This window comes from Hevea brasiliensis, chromosome 3, assembly GCF_030052815.1.
Source record: "Hevea brasiliensis isolate MT/VB/25A 57/8 chromosome 3, ASM3005281v1, whole genome shotgun sequence".
NCBI classification, from domain to species: Eukaryota; Viridiplantae; Streptophyta; class Magnoliopsida; order Malpighiales; family Euphorbiaceae; genus Hevea; species Hevea brasiliensis.
In genome coordinates, this window is record NC_079495.1 from 6,392,248 (window position 1) to 6,409,470 (window position 17,223).

General features: G+C 40.1%; 2 long non-coding RNA genes across 2 annotated transcripts; both read left to right on the forward strand.

The window, feature by feature from the left end:
* The first annotated feature begins 569 nt into the window (after nucleotides 1–569).
* Nucleotides 570–8,941, forward strand: LOC131178612 (uncharacterized). Its single transcript, XR_009147544.1, has 3 exons — nucleotides 570–691; nucleotides 1,434–1,489; nucleotides 8,043–8,941. It is a non-coding gene; the product is annotated as an uncharacterized LOC131178612 (long non-coding RNA).
* A 4,305-nt stretch (nucleotides 8,942–13,246) lies between these two features.
* On the forward strand, nucleotides 13,247–15,335 carry LOC131178611 (uncharacterized). Its single transcript, XR_009147543.1, has 3 exons — nucleotides 13,247–13,822; nucleotides 14,566–14,621; nucleotides 15,197–15,335. It is a non-coding gene; the product is annotated as an uncharacterized LOC131178611 (long non-coding RNA).
* Nucleotides 15,336–17,223: the final 1,888 nt, after the last annotated feature.

The following is a 17,223-nucleotide window of genomic DNA, read 5'->3' on the forward strand; positions in this document are numbered from 1 at the left end:
GATGGGATTTGGCGTGTGACAGTGGGTTTCCCACTGTCACAGCAGCCTTTTTAATTAAAAAAAAAAATTTATTCAAAAACGGGAGGAGGAACCCCCCCCCCCCCAATTCTCCCTTCTCTCCTCTTCTCCCCCTCTTCTTCTTCTTCCTTTCTCCGGGGACCGGCCGGCGACCGGCTGGCGACCTCCCAAGCGGCTCCCCATCGGCCGGCGACCCTCCGGCGACGGCCATAACCACCAGAAACGGCGGCAAGAGAGGGAGAAGAGAGAGAAAAAGCGCGCACAGTGGGCAGCAGCTTTTCGGTGCGATTCCGGCTTCATTCGACGTCCGATCGAGGCGATTCAGGTGGCGTTGGAAAGCTTGTTCCGAGACCTTTCTTTTGATACCAATTTTGCAACAAATGGAGGTCGGATGAATGAGATATGGAGGAGAGAAGTTTCGGGTTTTTCAAGCTTTTTTGTCAGATCTACGACGATCCGACCGTTAGATCGACGATCCGAGACCACCTATGGACTGAGGAAGAGGAGAGGAACATGGTGGTATGATCAGATTCGGCAAATGTCACCAGTGACCGGCGGCTGGCTACCGTGCGCGGTGGTGCCGGCGGTGGCTCCGGTGAGCTATGCAGATGGTTCAACTTCCAGAGGCTTCCTCATAAATTTTTGAAATTTTTGAGACACAGATAAACTTCGGGTAAGACAATTTCTATTATTTCCCTGTCTGTGGAGCATAAATACAGTGTTTCTTAAACAGGAAAAATTGGAGAAAAATTCTAAGAAAAATATATGATGAAAGTAAAATTATTTGGAGATATTCTATGGTGTTTGTTGAATTTTTGAGTGATTGTAGAATATTTTTGAAAAATATAGATGGATTTTAGTTAGATTTTTAGCATATGGGCATATAAGATTATTTGAAATTAAGATAATTAAATTTTATATAATTGGTTGAAGCTTGAGGATGGAGGTTTAAATATGCAAATATTTAATTGGGTTGAATTAAGAATACGTTAGATGTTGGAAACTTATGGAATCGAGTAAAATTCTTGAACAAAATATTCATGGGTTATTAGAAAATTACAATTCATTTTGCAATAGCCTTGTAATATTATTAAGGACCGCGGGGCAAAATTTTAGAATTTTTAAAGCTTGTTTGAGTGGATTTTTGAAAAATGTCAATTATAGGACTAAAACGTAATTTTTAAGATTTTGAGTATTGTCTGATTTGGAGGGCCCAGGAGGGGCCATGTGATATTGATGAGATGTGATTGTGGAAATTGAGAATTTAGAAGTGTTATTTGAGCCTTTTTGCAGGTTGGGTAGGTCCCAGGTATAGGGGAAACTCTGCCGGATTTCCGGCATGAATTAGGCTGTCTATTGCCTCTTTAGAGTTTTATCTTAACTTAGTACTAGTAAATTTATAATTTAATTATTAGGTGATCGAGGTCAGCTATTTTCTGCATCCAGCAGCCACAATAGTCATCAGTGTACTGTGAGTAAAATATTAATTTTAATTGTAATTTCGATATTATTATATATTCAAGCATGCCCATGCATCACTTATATGCATATATTTATGTAGTTAAACTCTAGGCACGATTTATGTTGCATTCATAACTGTTAAAGTGCCATGGATGTTGTTGTGGTAATTTAGAGCAGTGTACGTTCGTTGGCGTACGTGTGATGTAGTGTGGACTATGGACAGGACGGGTAGTCACGGCTTGAGTTCTTCGCTGGGACCCGATCCTTCGGGGGTAGTCACGGCTTGAGTTCTTCGCTGGGACCCGATCCTTCGGGGGTAGTCACGGCTTGAGTTCTTCGCTGGGACCCCGATTTGGTTTATTAAGCGAAAGTCCGGCTTGAGTTCTTCGCTGGCACCAGGTTGGATTTAAGAGGGCTGTATAGGGGATCAGCTCCCATATGTTAAGATTGATATTACAGGGTGCGTGAGTGCTCCAAATTACCTTTTTGCTGTTATGATGTGAACTTATTGCTGATGTTGCATTTCACTCTACAGGATGCATTAGCTTTAGATAGTTATAGAGATTATGGTTGTCGCAAGGAGTTTTGCGGTCGCCTGAACGAACCCTCACCGAAGTGGAAAAGAATGAGGAGTCGCCACTTTAATTTTGAGGGAAACTAAAGAAAACCATTTGTGAAGATAAATTGAAATAAAACCACTTCAAAACAGAGATTTTAAGTTTGGGGTCCGCAAACGGGTGGGGAAGGTGTTAGGCACCCACCTCGTCCCTTAATAAAGGTAAGTAGATTTAACTTTGCATTCTTTATAAATTAGTTAGCAGGGCTTGAACGGAAATGTTAATCCTTTTAACAAAAAGGAATATTTGATTTTTCACTAAATTCGGATTACCCAGATACATAAGTAAATGAGACAACCTTAGTGAGTTACTGTTGTATGTTAATTTTGTTTGAAGGGGCTATTTGGTTAAAATTCAATTTGAGAATCGGATAAGAACTCTCCTCCGATCTCTTTTAGATTAAGATTCGAATTTTGGATCGAATAAGAACTCTTCTCCGATCACTTTTAAAATTTTGGATTGAGAATCGGATAAGAACTCTCCTCCGATCTCTTTTAATTAAAATTTTGGGTTGAGAATCGGATAAGAACTCTCCTCCGATCTCTTTTAAATGTTTGTTAAAGTTTTTAAGTGAGAATCGGATAAGGACTCTCCTCCAATCTCCTTTTAAATATTTATTAAAATTTTTAGCTTGAGAACCGGATAAGAACTCTCCTTCGATCTCCTTTTAAATATTTATTAAAATTTTTAGTTTGAGAACCGGATAAAAACTCTCCTCCGATCTCTTTTATTTTAATGGGACTCGGATAAAGACTCTTCCGATCTCTTCGAAATTTGATCACAGCTATATATCATAAGAGTCTAAGTTTAAGAGTTCTAGTATTCAAAGATGCCAAGGGTCGTAATAAGACTTCTTTTAACTCATTGGTACTTTGTGACTAAATAAGGGATGCCGGACTGAATTTTACCGACTTCCCATATGGTCGCCTTACCAGTATCCTATCTGTTCCATTTTACTTATCTGAGATTTGATTTTTATTCCGCCTTATGGCATTATGCCGGATCGCCTTCTACGTCAGCCTAGTGATTCAATTTTGCTATTTCCCTGACGTGTTATTTAGACCCTCTTTTTCAAAGAGACCCTTAAAATACAGTTACCTATGTTTTATCCAACCACTTATGCGCTACTAGGGACTAGAAGACTTGCATTTAGGAATAACAAAGATTAACGAAAAGAATGGACTGATCACTAAAGAAGTAAACTCGGGAATAACATTTTTTGGGTTTTTTAGCACAATATGAACTTGGAGAAAATTGCATACATAAAAAGAACAATGCAAATGCGTAAAATAAAAAACAAACACTTAATAAAAACGGCAATATGAGCACTTACCTGTAAGGAGCCAAATCTATTGAAATAACTACGAGATCACAAATAGCAATAAGATTGCGAGTTGATAGCCGGGAGGCTAAGGTTCGCCTTGGAACAAAGAGTGCTTCTCTAAATGCAATTGAGTCAGAATTGTACCCGAGTTTAAAAGAGATTGAGCATGGACGATGGAAGAGAAAATGAAGATAACAAGGAAATGAAAATGTGAGTGTTACGGGATAATGAACGAGCCGAAAATGGAGAGTTTCGATGTTCAAAATCTTTTTAAGAAGACACTTCAGAAAACTGGTTCCAAAAGTTCTTCTTATGAAAGCAGAGTAACGATCTGAATTAAATTTCAGAGTTCTTCCGCTATAGTAACAACCTTCTTTTTTTTCTCCCCCCCCCCCCTTGAACAGTTTTTTATGCAGGTATTTATAGGGACCGAGTGCTTCCCGCGAAGGGTCAGGATCTATCTTGAGGGAGATGGAGGGTCAAGATTTCAAAGGACATGATCGGATGCTTGAGAATTAAAGAGAATTAAAATGAACGGCTGAGATCCTCTCCAGAATATTTGTCCTTTTCCTCTTCTCATCTGACGGTTCCAAACTTTGCTGACCTGGGCGATCCAAGGACTGGGAATGAAAGGCGCTGGCCTTGTCGTCTTTCTCTTTGATCCAAGGGCTCCTGGCTCGTCCTTACAAGTGGGATCAACGGTGGCGATTGAGACATACAGGACTGTCATGACATACTCTGGCACCTGTCAGCATTGCGGGCAATTCTCAGGCATGCGGTGGAGATCTCGTCTGCAACGCTTTAACTACCTCGGCTCTGATTCTGGCGACAGTTATTGGGATTTGTCTTATTCTCTTTGCCTTCCGATCTCTCCTCTTTTCTGATCTTCTTAACACGCTCCTTTTTCGATCTTTCATACCGGTCTCCCATCTTCCGATCTCTATTATTCCAATCCTTCCCTTAATCAGGCCCGGTCCGGTCAAAGCATTAATTCCCCTCGATTCCCGAAGTGTCCGCTTCGTTTTCTGCTTAGCAATAAATGCCCGATTTTCCCCTATATATACCCCTGACAGAAGAGACTTTCCTTATTCGATTTTCCTCTCTTCCTTCTTACTTTCCTGTTCTATTGCTCGTGATAGTTTCGGCCATGATTGTGGCTGTTGATCCCTTTCCGATGGACCGCTTTATTCCCCGATCGAAAATTTACGATCCCGGTGATCGAATAATCGTGATAACCTTATCTGATGATGGTGAGAGAACTGGACCAATTAACCGATCTGGATCGCGGACCTCGATCGTGCCGATCTCGAGTCGTTCGACCGGTATAATCGGCGAACCGATTTCGGCCGAGAAAACTGCTAATGTTCCGCCGACCCTTGGCGGTTGCTCTTCCAAGTTTATTCGGCTTCTCACCACATTGGGTGTTCCGACAGCGGCTTTCCTCCACATTGGGTGTTCCGACAGCGGCTCGGTTCTGGTCGATGACACCCTTTGGATCAGTCACAATCTAGGCTTTGACATAGGCCCTTTAGATAGGATGTTCCGCTGATCTTTAGAGATCGGCCTTTTGATGTAATCAGATCTTTAATGTAATCCGATCTTGAGATCGCCCAAATGATGTAATCTGACTTTTGGAAATGTAATCTGATCTCTTGAGATCGCCCAAATGATGTAATCCGATCTTTTGGAAATAAAGATTTTATTTTGTCGATTATCATCTTATTATTATTGCATTAATTATTTTCCGATTTCTTATGTGATTATCCGATCTGATTCTTCATTTGAATGACACTTATCCGATCCGTAATTCAAAACACCTTGATCTGCCGCTCTATAATTAACCGATCTCTTCATGGAATCTTGGGAATATGCGTGAGACGTGTCAGAACAGCTGGCGAGTCCCGCTATCCGATGCACCACCTGGAACATCGTGAGCATTAAATGCTCGGACGAGTATAAATAGGGGTGGGGGTTAGCCAGTTGCTCTCTTACGTCCTTTTCAGCACCTCGCGAGCGACTTCAAAATTCTCTCGATTTTTCAAGCTCTTCCGACACCGATCAAGCTCCGGTAAGGGTTTTGATCCTTCTTTTACTTTAAATTCTTTACTTCCTTTGAAAATGAGCGGCGCCGAAGGTCAGAGAGCGGCAAGCCCCCTTTCCGTTCACGTTTCATGGTCATCGGATGAAGTAGAGGTGGTTGGGCCAAGCGTGCGACCCGAACCTCCTAGGGTCTCGGTTCCAGCTCAGGGGCAAGCATCATCATCAAGGCGCGCGCCTTCTTCAGGGAAAGAGAACCTTCCTATGGACGAGCTGTCGTCAATCTTGCAAGAAACCGACCTGCAATCGTTCAGCCAGGAGTACAACATCCAGCCCGATTCATATGAACTCATCCGGTGTCACGGCGATCACCGAGCCGATCACTTCTTTGAAGAGAACGATATGATCATGGTTTATGAGGAACAATTAAAAGCCGGGCTGCGGTTCCCTCTCGATGACTTCTTCAAAGAAGTTCTAAAATTTTTCCAAGTGTGCATCGCCCAAGTTCATCCGAACTCATGGCGGATATTAGTAGCCTTCCGAGGCCTCTGCCGAGATAAAGGATTCTGTCCTACGCCTAAAGTGTTCACCGAACTGCATAGATTAACCCGTCGAAAGGACGATGAGTACTGGTTCTTCCAGGCGAAGCCACATTGTGGGCTTTTCACCGACCTGCCTTCTTCCCTGAAAAATTGGAAGAACCGCTTCTTCATTTTAAGAAGCAAAATTCCGAACGGCTTTGAGGGTTTCCCTCGTAGCTGGCTACACCAAAGCCCCTTAATTTTGAAGCGTCTCGTATTGAATAGGGAGGAAGGCCTGATGGTGATGGAGATGAAAGAACAGGTGAGCAGGGAGAAGTTCTCTTGCCTGGATGCAGTGACTGCCGAACTTCATCACTGGACAATGGAGTTGATCACCGGCCAAGATCGCGAGCTTCAGCTCTCTGACCTCGGCATCAGTATTTTCTACATCTCAGATCTCAGGACCTTAGCGATCTCACTGACCTCTTCTTTGTGCAGGTATGACAAGAGACGAAGCCTCCAAGGAGAACCGGAAGCGAAAGAGGGAGATCTCCCTGAAAGTACGGGAGATGAAGCGAGCCGAGGAAATGCAGACACCCAGGCATGAGCCCGGAGAAATACAAGAAGGCCCGCCTCAACCTTCGATACCGTCGATCGTAGAAGCTGTCTGATCTCCTCCTCACCGAGAAGAGCCGCCTCCACCTCCTCCAGTTGCTCCAAGCATAGAAGGGGGTCCTTCTCAACCTTCTGTGACGCCCCTTTCTCATGGCGCTCAAGTGTTGGTCACTTCCCTGGAGAAGAACCGGACTGTTCGGGAGAACCCGGGTTTTGCCAAAGTCTTGCGGTCTTCCATCTGCCTGCAGGAGGATCAGGACAGGCTGTCTCCGGACAACCTTGACGACATCCTGACCCGATCCATGAGTCTGAACGTAGAGTGCTTGGTGAATCAGCACATCGTCCGGGAAAAAGCTCACCGCCTGGGTAAGGAGGTTGAGAAGAAGAGTCAGGAAGTGGCTTCCCTCCGATCCCAACTCTCATCCGCTCGGGATTACATATGTGAAATTGAGGGGCGGATGAAGTACTATGAGGACAAGCTGGCCGAACAAGCTCATGTTCTGGCTGAACGGGATCATGCTCTTGGAGAAGTTCAGGCGCTCCGGGCCAACGAAGCTGCTCACATCGCTCAACTTACTGAGGAGCTTAAGGCAAAAGAAGAAGAGATGGTGACAGGAGTGGCCGGTGCTTATGTGAATGCCCACAGAGATCTCCTGGCTGAGCTCAAGAAGCGTTACCCTGAGGAGGGCTTCTCTTGGATGGCCAACCTGGCTCCCGAGGATGAAGGTGAGGAGAGTGAGGAGGAGGCTGAGGGTGAGAGGGGAGACGGACAAAATGTGGATCAGGCTGGGGGTGATCCTCCAGCTGAATAACTTGTACAAATTTTTGAAATGAAATGAAATAGAATGCCTCTTTTGTTCGATGAATGGTTGTGATCGGAAAATTTCTAAATTATTAAACACTTGATTGTCTGAGTATGTTGAAATAACTGAAAGTGATTATTAACCTAAGTGTGAGAGATCAGAAAACACAATGAGCATGAGATCGGTAGAGAACCAACGCTAAACGGGACTTGATTAAAATTGGAAATTTGGCTTGAACATTTAAGATCGGAATCATCATTAAACCGGAACGGAACCTTTGATTATTCTTAAACTTTTGAAAGGCAATAAAACTGGTAACAAAGATCTAGTGTCAGTTCAATTTCTTTTGTGAAAAGAGATCAGGAATATACTTGACTGGTCAGGAGATCGACAATAGGTTTGAGAGATCGATAAGTGACTTAATAGACCGGTAAGACTTTAATTGATACGAGGGCTTAGCATTGATTCAATTCTCTGTGAAGAGAGATCAGAAATGTGGTTAAATGGCAAGGAGAGACTTAGTGCTGGGGATCGGTTTTGAAGTTTATTGATTCTAGGGATCGGCCAAAATATGGTGTCGACAATGGTTAAAATTGATATTTTACTCTCTGAGTCGAACGCTCATTCCTGTTCAATATTTTTCCAGGCCACAGGAGGAGTTATTTTACAGAGCAACCTATTTTCTTCCTCGCAGGTTTAATGTCGATTATTTAATTGTTTTACTATCTTTTCTAAATTTAAAATCTAGAACTCCGCATGTGTTAGTAATAGTGTGGACCTTATTAGGAATCGTGTAATTTAAATTTTTCAGATTAATAAATAAAGATTTGTATAGTATTTAAACAGTTTGTAAAATGAGGTAACAGGGTTGAGCCGGGCTCCCCTAATTTTAGTCTCTGATGATTTTTGGGCTAAGATGGCCCGAAATAAAATTATAACAGTTTAATTTAAATTATTTTTATATGCATATTGGGCCTAAATTATGGGCTTGGTTATGGGTTGAGGAATAGTTAGGCTTACTACGGGCCTCGGGGGCTTTAGGCTGGCCCAGGTCCTAGTGCCGGTCCGGCCCATAGGTTGGGTCGTGACAAAGTTGGTATCAGAGCTTAGGCTCTAGATTCATGGGAAATAATATAATTGGGACTGTAAAAGGAGTCTTGTTAGGATGTTACATGCGGAGTATAGGATTCTGCTTCGTCTTTTTCTGTGATTCTTTGTTTCTAGATTCTGCGTTATACCTCGGGAAATATAAAAGTGCCTCAATTAGTGTCTTGATTTTCGTGGAGTACATAGAAATGTGAAATAGAGTTAGTAGACATGTGAGGTCCATCATGAGGATACGTACTCCAAGAAATGCTATGTTTCTGTCTGTATGGGTTTAAATGGTGTGCCCATTTCGTGCAAGGCACGAGTACATAAAGGTGAGTCTTGAAAGTACAGTTGCCCTAGATAAGGATGAGGATACCACTGCAGGCAGTCATCAGTGGATGACCCCGTCAGAATAAGTTTATGATAATAGAAGATTCAAGAGAGATAAGAGATTAAGAGACCTAGTCTTCCAGGACGTATCGTAGTAACTATACAATGTTCTCGATGTCTGTTCTGTAAGCTGCAGATTACAGTATCGACATGAGATTATTGTGTAGAGCTGCATACTTCCCTATAGTGCTTATAATGAGGATGTTACAGGCAGTCTCTATTTTGGTACAGTAATACCATAACAGAGTTCTATATCTGCAGAGGAGTTGGGAACTCCTGGTTAAGAGTCTAGAGCTAGAATATCGAAAGGTCACAGTTGGGTGGTAACTAGAGTAAGTGACTCAGTTACCCTAGCATGAGCTAGAGTTACAGTAAAAGTTGCCATCAGACCAGAGATTTCGGACTAGTTGCAAAGTAAAGTTGATACCTATAGAGTGAGACCATCTAGTCTTCGGTATGGAATTTTGGATGGTTTTTGCTGAACGATAGACGTTTTGCTTAGAACTTAGTGAGAATAGAATACCTTGTGTGTATCAGTATGGAATAAAGTACAACCCTACTACTTAGAGAAGGTCGAAACTATGAATTAATGATTTACAGAGCTATGATATGATAAAGGAGACATTAATTTGACATGGTTTTGGGCAAGGTGGTAAATGTAGTACCTTTGTTGCAGCAAGTTAGGGTATAGTCCTATCTTTTCAGAAGGGATCGAAAGTTATTACTAATAATGGTGACCAATAAAATAGTGCCCCAGATAGGACTGTAGAGTGTGGTAGAGAGTAGTTGGCTCGGGTATCCTGCAGAGGATACAAGTTTCATTATAGGAATCATATATAATCAGATCACGATGGATGTAAATCCTTTGAATTGGATGATGGGTTTGGGTGCCCGAAATCTTAAGTTTTGGCTAATTGAGTAAACATGGAAAATAATAATAATAATAATAATAATAATAATAATAATAATAATAATAATAATAATAATAATAATAATAATAATAATAATAATAATATCAAATGAATAAAATTACTGCAGAATCAGTTCTCGAGGTAGTAAGGATATTATGTAAGCTAAAGGATAAGAATAGAGATCCTACAATAAAAGTATGACTGTAATTTCCTGAGTTCCTTTCTAACTTCATATTATTCAAAACAATAGTATAATCTAATTATAATAGTGTTAAGAGAAATAAATTAACGAAGATAAATTATAGAAGGCCAATGGATAGAGGAAGTGCAAAATGAAGGTTTGGATAATTGATTACAGATGCAATATAATCTAAGTGCCGGTGGGAGTACTAGCTAGAGTGGTCAAAGGACCAAATCTGAGTAGCACAGATATATGATAACGCGGTAGAGACTCTAAAAGATATAGTCAGCAAGTACAGCTGTCATGATAGGAAGAAGAATGGAACCAGGGATAGAATAGTCAAGTTCTATTTTGGGTAAGACAAAGGAAATGAATGAAAGGACAATCTGAAGGGCGCGTAATAAACGGAATAAAGTTAAGATATAGGGTAAGCTAAGTGTTATTCTTGGCAAGGTGAATGACAAGGATGGAGAACCCAAAATGGGACCACATTAGTGAAGATAGTGATGGAGGTATGGAATCTAGGAATGTGATACTCATAGCATGATGTAGTTGAGATTGTGACAGGGGCTAAAGTATAGAGCTTGGAGTTACATGATTGGATCATACTTTATTCATTCCCTATTTCTAAAGTGAAGTGGATAGTAATGGGGCAAGATTCTTTTAATTTGTTAACAGTATCAAGAAGATTAGGCGAGGAATACAATAATAATGAGCAAAAAGTAGAAGGTGTGCGATGATATTGCGGACTATCTAATTAGGCAGAGAAAGAGAAGTTAGTAAGCAGTAAGTTGAATAAAAGTCAATCTAAGGGATCTAATAGGTATGATGAGAGGAAAAGAATTATAGATAATGACACATAAGCTTTAGGTTAGACTTTTGAGATAGTGAGAAGGTAGTTAGAGGTTCGTTATGAATGTTAGGCAAACATTTTTAGTGTGATCAACCGAATCACTTTGCAGTGAAGCAATAACAACAGGACAACAGTAGGGGTAGAACAAAAAAAAAATGACAAGTCTGGGTGGTTATAAATCACTGGAAAGTTCAAGGATCAAATTAATGACCATAGATAAGGGTGGAATTAGTGTTGGAAGAATTTATTAGTGAGAGAAATCTTTCAGGAATCAACAAAAGTTAAGGGCACAATATAAACGATGATAGATATGAATCATTGGTCGAGTATAAGTAAAGTTAATAAATTATAAAATATTATGTCAGGAAGGACAATGGTACGGTAAAGTGTTCATGCAGATGATATCGTATAGGTAGAGCACAATTGTGCTAAGAGATGATGAAATTTGAAGAGAAAGACCAAGAAACATAGGTTAAACGTTATTATATGGACAATTGGCGTAGTTGAATATAAGAGGATATTTTTCTTTCTTTTCAAGTTTAGCTTGTGCTTTTGGTTTTAGAAGGTTATATAAGGAACAGAGACTGAATCAAGGAGACCTAGTTATTTGAGAGTTTGGTAGGCACCAATTCATACACAATTTCCTGATATGAGAATGACAGTAAGTGCATACCTAGTGTTAAGTATGAAAGGACGATCAGAGTAATAACAGGAGTCAAATTAAGTTAGCTACTAAGGCTTGTGACTATTTTAAATTATGAGCTGGAGGAAGTGCTAATTGCTAATGAGTTACAGTGAATAGAATTGTTGCTAATGGGAAAAATGGAGACTGAAGTTTGGAAAGCTATGGGCAGTATATGTGATTATATTAAGGAGAATGAACATGTGAAGTATTTTGTTTAGAATTAAGGCATGGCACACATTTCCCACAGCCATGTTAGTTCAGATGGAACTTATAGTTTCTGGGGCTCATATCCATCTAGGATAAGTAATTTCCTACTAAGGCTGGTAGGGAATGATAATGTTCTGATAGTTAAGTTGGAAAAATGGGATATAAGAAAAATTTTCTATGGTTAATTACAAGTGTTGCATAAGGTGAAGAATGTGCTGGTAGGAGTAAATCGTAAGGTTAGAATTCCCGAAGTAATAGAACTAGTAACTAAGAAATAAAATGAAAGTTAAAGTTGATGATAGGATGAACATTCTTGAAGAAAAAGGTGTAAGGGTGAAATAAGATTAAGATTTAGGAATAAGTGCAGCAGGTTGAAAAGATATCAATAATAGCAGAAATAGGAAGAGGAAGTGGATAAGATCCAAAGGTTAGGAAGAAAGCTCGATCGAGCTAGTTATAATGATGAGGATAAGGAGGAATAGGTATGCTAGGAGTACACTAAGAGATGTTTAAAAACAAGTTATTATGAGATGATAGATTAAAGGAGTAGTAGAGCCTCGATCTGAGTGCCAATGTGTCAGAAGTAGGCCATATACTAAGAAGCTATAGGAAGAAGTCTAGATATTTCCATTCTAGAGAAGGAGTGAGAATTGATAAAGTCGCATGGATTGAGTTGTCAAGGAATATAAACACTTTTGTTACCTAGAAGGAGAGATCCAGTTTACTTTCCAATGTTGATAAATGATACACTTGGCCCTTGGAGGAGACTCTACCTGACTAATTGCATAAGATGGATAGAGGTTGGTCTAAGTACCTTAGTAATGACACAAAAGAGATTAAAAATTTGGAGTATCATGGGAGTGAGAAGATTTATAGCTATTGACCACTGAGGTCATAAGAAGAGTGAAGATCTCGAACAAGATGCCTAGATTAGGTGCTACAGGAAAGCTACTCATAGGATACCATGAAATAAGGAACATAAGTTATGTCATTGGGGAAACAGAGATTATTAAAAAAAAGGAATGGTGACTGAAGTCACCAAGAGACATGTTGGGGCGTAATAAAAGTGAGGTAAGCACAAAAGTTGATTGAAGTTATGAGACATCAAGTCTAGAACAGTGAGGTATAGCGAATACTTGAAATGTCAGAAAAATGGTCGATGAATAGTTACAAGATAAAAGCCCTCTAGAAGGAGATGATGACAAATAGGACACTATAGTAGAATCAGAGAGCGGTAGAATGTCATATATAATATATGAAAAGTTTGAAGAACAAATGTTTTACCAATCTCTGCATAGCTGAAAGAGTAATGATTGCACTTGTTCCGATAATCTTCTTTTCCATATCTCTTGTTTCTTCGAAAATTCGAGAACGAATTTTTCTTAAGGGGAGAAGAATGTAACATCCAGAAAAAAAAAAAATTGATTGAATGATGGGATTTGGCGTGTGATAGTGGGTTTCCCACTGTCACAGCAGCCTTTTTAATTAAAAAAAAAAAAATTATTCAAAAACGGGAGGAGGAACCCCCCCCCCCCATTCTCCCTTCTCTCCTCTTCTCCCCCTCTTCTTCTTCTTCCTTTCTCCGGTGACCGGCCGGCGACCTCCCAAGCGGCTCCCCACCGGCCGGCGACCCTCCGGCGACGGCCATAACCACCAGAAACGGCGGCAAGAGAGGGAGAAGAGAGAGAAAACGCGCGCACAGTGGGCAGCGGCTTTCCGGCGTGATTCCGGCTTCATTCGACGTCCGATCTAGGTGATTCAGGTGGCGTTGGAAAGCTTGTTCCGAGACCTTTCTTTTGATACCAATTTTGCAACAAATGGAGGTCGGATGAGTGAGATATGGAGGAGAGAAGTTTCGGGTTTTTCAAGCTTTTTCGTCAGATCTACGACAATCCGACCGTTGGATCGACGATCCGATACCACCTATGGACTGAGGAAAAGGAGAGGAACATAGTGGTATGATCAGATTCGGCAAATGTCATCGACGACCGGCGGCCGGCCACCGTACGCGGTGGTGCCGGCGGTGGTTCCGGTGAGCTATGGAGATGGTTCAACTTCCAGAGGCTTCCTCATAAATTTTTGGAATTTTTGAGACACAGATAAACTTCGGGTAAGACAATTTCTATTATTTCTCTGTCTGTGGAGCATAAATACAGTGTTTCTTAAACAGGAAAAATTGGAGAAAAATTCTAAGAAAAATATATGATGAAAGTAAAATTATTTGGAGATATTCTATAGTGTTTTTTGAATTTTTGAGTGATTTTAGAATATTTTTGAAAAATATAGATGGATTTTAGTTAGATTTTTAGCATATGGGCATATAAGATTATTTGAAATTAAAATAATTAAATTTTATATAATTGGTTGAAGCTTGAGGATGGAGGTTTAAATATGCAAATATTTAATTGGGTTGAATTAAGAATACGTTAGATGTTGGAAACTTATGGAATCAAGTAGAATTCTTGAATAAAATATTCATGGGTGATTAGAAAATTACAATTCATTTTGCAATAACCTTGTAATATTATTAAGGACCACGGGGCAAAATTTTAGAATTTTTAGAGCTTGTTTGAGTGGATTTTTGAAAAATGTCAATTATAGGGACTAAAACGTAATTTTTAAGATTTTGAGTATTGTCTGATTTGGAGGGCCCAGGAGGGGCCATGTGATATTGATGAGATGTGATTGTGGAAATTGAGAATTTAGAAGTGTTATTTGAGCCTTTTTGCAGGTTGGGTAGGTCCCAGGCATAGGGGAAAATCTGCCGGATTTCCGGCATGAATTAGGCTGTCTATTGCCTCTTTAGAGTTTTATCTTAACTTAGTACTAATAAATTTATAATTTAATTATTAGGTGATCGAGGTCAGCTATTTTCTGCATCCAGCAGCCACAATAGTCATCAGTGTACTGTGAGTAAAATATTAATTTTAATTATAATTTCGATATTATTATATGTTCAAGCATGCCCATGCATCACTTATATGCATATATTTATGTAGTTAAACTCTAGGCACGATTTATGTTGCATTCATAACTGTTAAAGTGCCATGGATGTTGTTGTGGTAATTTGGAGCAGTGTGCGTGCGTTGGCGTGCGTGTGATGTGGTGTGGACTATGGACAGAACGGGTAGTCACGGCTTGAGTTATTCGCTGGGACCTGATCCTTCGGGGGTAGTCATGGCTTGAGTTCTTCGCTGGGACCCCGATTTGGTTTATTAAGCGAAAGTCCGGCTTGAGTTCTTCGCTGGCACCGGGTTGGATTTAAAAGGGCTGTATAGGGGATCAGCTCCCATATGTTATGATTGATATTACAGGGTGCGTGAGTGCTCCAAATTACCTTTTTGCTGTTATGATGTGAACTTATTGCTGATGTTGCATTTCACTCTACAGGGTGCATTAGCTTTAGATAGTTATAGAGATTATGGTTAAAATTGATATTTTACTCTCTGAGTCGAACGCTCATTCCTGTTCAATATTTTTCCAGGCCACAGGAGGAGTTATTTTACAGAGCAACATGTTTTCTTCCTCGCAGGTTTAACGTCGATTATTTAATTGTTTTACTATCTTTTCTAAATTTAAAATATAGAACTCCGCATGTGTTAGTAATAGTGTGGACCTTATTAGGAATCGTGTAATTTAAATTTTTCAGAGTAATAAATGAAGATTTGTATGGTATTTAAACAGTTTGTAAAATGAGGTAATAGGGTTGAGCCGGGCTCCCCTAATTTTAGTCTCTGATGATTTTTGGGCTAAGATGGCCCGAAATAAAATTATAACAGTTTAATTTAAATTATTTTTATATGCATATTAAGCCTAAATTATGGGCTTGGTTATGGGTTGAGGAATAGTTAGGCTTACTACGGGCCTCGGGGGCTTTAGGCTGGCCCAGGTCCTAGTGCCGGTCCGGCCCATAGGTTGGGTCGTGACACAGCCCGATAGGGTGCTTCGCCAGTTTGGACTGGTTCAACCTATTCCACGGCCACCAATGCAAACAGACGAGTGCACGAGATTACTCTCCGATTGAGTGGGAGTAATTGGGAGCACCACCATGCCACCTACATTAATTGCTGGAATAAGCGACAACAATTTATTGTTCAAGGGCAACAAATGGTATAGCCACTCCACCATCATTCTGAATATATGGAGTGATACCGCCGAGTTGCTAGACGTTGGATCTTAATCAGTGGAGCTGCTATTGGTTCTGTGGTAATAATTTCGAGCACATGTTACTATTATTCATTAAATAATTTTGTGCAATGACATTTTATTTATTACATATATTTTTTTTTAACAAAAGAATGGAATTGAGGATTGTTTGCTAAAATTACAGAACCCATCAACTGAAAATGTGAAGGAAGTTAGGCGTACACTGAGGAATATGATGAATGCTCTAGAGTAGGAAAGTTGCCTTTGCCAGATGCCTCCTCCTCAGCCTACACCTCAAGCAGCAACTTTCATAGATGAATTAGAAGAGAAGCAACCAGTTGAGCAGCCTAAGCCCTCACATAGACGACGTCGATCATGTCCTGCTTGACGTCAACAACAGCCAATTCATCCACAATCTCCTCCTCGTGATGTTTGCCCCCACCTGTTGCATTCCACCCTTATTGCCCTGATCCTTCTGATCCAGTTCCCATGCCACCTGCACCGTCTGATCCTGGTCCGTCCATAATTTTCCAACTATATTCAGAAAGTATCCCAACACAATGTAGTGGTTGGGTGTCTGGCCCATCAATCCCTGGCCTAACAGCTACATGGATGCCATACCAATCTCACATGCACAGTAGAACCACATTTGACTTCATTGAGAGTCAACAGCCGCAAACACCTTCTGGCGGCTTATTTGCTCCTTTTGGCAGACCATCTAGTGTTGGCCCATCACATTATATTTCCCCTCCATTTGGTGCATATGGTTCAGAACAATACTTTGCACCATATCAGTCTAGTTCTTTAGGCCATATTCCTTCTGGTGTGAGATTATTTGGAAACTATGAACAAAATGGTTTGCATTCTACTGTAGGGGGGGAATCATCAAGACGAGAACAAGGAGAACCTAACCAACCCCAAGATGCACAAGGTGATCCACCAGATCAAGAAGAAGGGGGACAACATCGAGTTCTTTTACCGAGGCGACATATAAGTAGACCTAGCTGTGGCACATAACTTATTTTTATACTTGTCTTATTTAATATATTAAATATGTTGCTACTTTTATTTTGTTTTATTATATTATATCTTTTAAACGTTCTGCTATTTTATATATTTCTCTTAATTTATATCTTCAATTTTTCTTTTATATCTACAATATTTGCTTCTTACTCGTACAATATGATGATGAAAATATTATAATTTAATATTTGTAACTTATACAAACGTTTTATGGAACGTTACTAAAAGTCACGTGTAGAACATATTGTGAAACATATTGTGCAATGTATCTGATTTGGTGTATGTAAAAAATTTAAATATTAAAATTTTCATTTATCATACTAAACTATTGAAATTTTAAAA